This window comes from Solanum tuberosum, unplaced genomic scaffold (genome assembly GCF_000226075.1).
Source record: "Solanum tuberosum cultivar DM 1-3 516 R44 unplaced genomic scaffold, SolTub_3.0 scf00200, whole genome shotgun sequence".
NCBI classification, from domain to species: domain Eukaryota; kingdom Viridiplantae; phylum Streptophyta; class Magnoliopsida; order Solanales; family Solanaceae; genus Solanum; species Solanum tuberosum.
This window is the reverse complement of record NW_006239124.1, coordinates 723,540-726,657: the sequence shown is the minus strand read 5'-3', so window position 1 is coordinate 726,657 and position 3,118 is coordinate 723,540.

Sequence of the window (3,118 nt, the reverse complement as noted above, 5' to 3'; positions counted from 1 at the left end):
CCAGCTGGCACTCCAAAAGCACACTTGGCGGGATTTAACTTCAAATTGTATCGGCGCAAGCGATCAAAGAACTTCCTCAGGTGAGTCAAGTGATCCGAACTCTCGCGGGACTTGATTATGACATCATCTACATACACTTCGATCTCTTTGTGAATCATATCATGAAAGATGGTCGTCATAGCCGTCATGTAAGTAGCACCGGCATTATTGAGACCAAATGGCATCACCCGATAATGATATACACCCCAGGGCGTGATGAAAGCTGTCTTTTCTGCATCTTCTTCGTCCATCAGGATCTGGTGGTAACCCGCATAACAATCCACAAATGATTGCATCTCATGCTTAGCACAATTATCAATAAGAATGTAAATGTTTGGCAATGAAAAATTATTTTTCGGGCTAGCTTTGTTGCGATCTCTGTAGTCAACACAAATTCTGATTTTTCCGTCTTTCTTGGCAACCGGAACAACATTAGCTAACCAAGTCGGATACTGCGTCACTTCCACTACTTGGGACTCGATCTGCTTTGTAATTTCCTCTTTGATCTTCAAACTCAACTCAGGCTTGAATTTCCGAGTCTTTTGTTTTACTGGACTGAAATCTGGATTGATCGGCAACTTGTGGGACACCATGTTCGTGCTCAGCCCTGGCATGTCTCTATAAGACCAGGCAAATACATCAATGTACTCCATGAGGAAATGAACTAGGTATCTTCTTTGGGCTTCAGTCAGATGGACACTGATTCTGACTTCTTTGATACATTCCTCATCTCCGAGATTCACAGTTTCAGTTTCTTCAAGATTTGGCTTGTGTTGATTCTCGAATTGTCAAAACTCCTCAGCAACATGTTTGGGTACCTCATTTTCTTCTTCATATTCCTCACACTCATCATCACCTGTCTCATTTCGTTCACTCAGTTCATGACATGACATGACATTGACAAGTTTTAAATTAATATTACTGAAATCATAAACAAACAAAATTAGGAAAGTAAAATATAAATAGATAAGTAAACACAATTTTGATAAAAGAGGCTTTCATTTAATTTGAAAAACCAGAACAAACTTTGGCCATGGCTAAGGTCCATTTTGCCTTTTTAAACATCACAAGAGAATTCAAAAACTTCAAGCAGATAAAAACTGCATAAAAGGGTGGGTCTCGGGTCTCTTCCGGACTACCACCGATTTTAAAAATAAACAAAGACACATGTCTTTTCTACCAAGTTGCATGGGAAATCAGGAGTGGTGTGGAAGTCCAATTTTGGAATTGCTTCTCCGGTTCTGCATCACGGATGCTTGAGGCCCCAACTTCTTCATCGATGACCACATCAACTTCTTCGAACATGCCCCAAATTCCTTCCCACAAACCGCTGTCGATGGCATGCTCCCGCATCGGGAATGACTGGTACAGATGAGGAATTGGCCTGGCCAACGCTTAATTAACACTCTTGATCTTCATCTCTGCTTCATCAGTATCTGTGGGGACATACCCCAAACCAAACTTTGCTTCTTTGGAGGGGATTTGAATAGGCTCGACAATTCCTTAAAAATGTTTCCCCAATCCAAAACCTGGTTCGAAACCATTCTGGAGCATGACATTAGCAATCATCTTGTATACGACAGGCATAGGATGTTGTGGAGCCAAGTCATCACCGGTGGCATTTAGCAGCTCCACTGTGTAGAAATCACAACCTAAGGAAACCTCATGAACGATCAGCGCATACCCATCAGAATGACTCCCCTCACCATGAATGACCAATTCTTGGTCCTTCCAAACAAATTTCATCAGTTGGTGAAGGGTAGAAGGCACAGCCCCAGCCATGTGGATAAACGGTTTTCCAAGAAGCAAATTGTAGTTGGTATTGATGTCCAACACTTGAAACTCCACATTGAATTCTGCAGGCCCCATCTGAATATCCAAATTTACTGCCCCTATCGTGTCTCTCTGCACTCCATCGAAGGCTCTCACATTGACCTGGTTTTGTTGAACCTTTCCCAGTCGAATTTCAGCTGCTTGAGAGTCGAAAGCGGGCAGATGTTGAGACCGGACCCATCATCGACCAAAACATGATTTATAACTTTGTCCCGGCATTTGATAGTGACATGTAGAGCTTTGTTGTGCATCCTGCCTTCAAAGGGCATCTCTTCGTCACAAAAATTGATTCAGTGTACTCGAATGACCAGGTTTATCATGGATGCTAGATTGTCACTGTTAGTACCCACAGGCACATAAGTATCATCCAAAATCCTCATCAGAGCCTGCCTATGCAACTACGAACTCATCAATAAGGCCCACACAGAGATCTGAGCCGGCGTCTTCTCCAAATGCTTCACAATAGAATAATCTTTCGGCTGCATTTTTCTCCAGAACTCCTCAGCCTCGGCTGCACTGATCGGCCATTTTGTTTGGTCCTTCTTCTGCACACCCTGGATCAACTCTTCTAGCGTGCAACACCTGCCAGATCTGGTCATGCCTTGGGTAATAGTCGTTTCAATCACAAACTTTGGTCGGGCAAGAGTTTCTCGTTGCACCAAGGCAACGGCCTTCTCGGGTGTCAGAATCACAAACTCTTTCTTCTCTCTAATGCTCAATGAGGCTACAGCCCTTTCCAGCTCATCAGGAGCAATCGAAACTATTGCCTTTGTCACGTACCAATCATCATCTGTCTCTATCATATTGATAGTGATGCCTCCATGATTTGGAAAAGGATTACTATTGACATTGGGCGCGACCGTCTGAAGAGAGACCATGTTCTGGTCAATTAGGTCTTGGATCTTATGCTTCAGGTTGATACAGTCCTCAATATCATGTCCCACACTGTTGGAATGATATGTGCGCCTCTGGTCAGGTCTGTAAAACATTGAACTAGTGTCAACTGGCTTGGGCCCCACTGGATGGATATATCCTGCTGCATTTAATCGCTCAAATAGCTTTGTTCGTCTTTCAATGAGTGGAGTGAAAATTCTAGCGGGCTTCTTCTCAAATCTAGGATGGAGGGGATCGTAATTTCCTTGCTGAGGAGGAGACATTTGGCGATAATTTAGAGCGTTTGGACGAGGGGATTGATATCTGGGATATGAGTTGGTTTGGTAATTTGGTTGTGGAGCTTGGTAGTTCG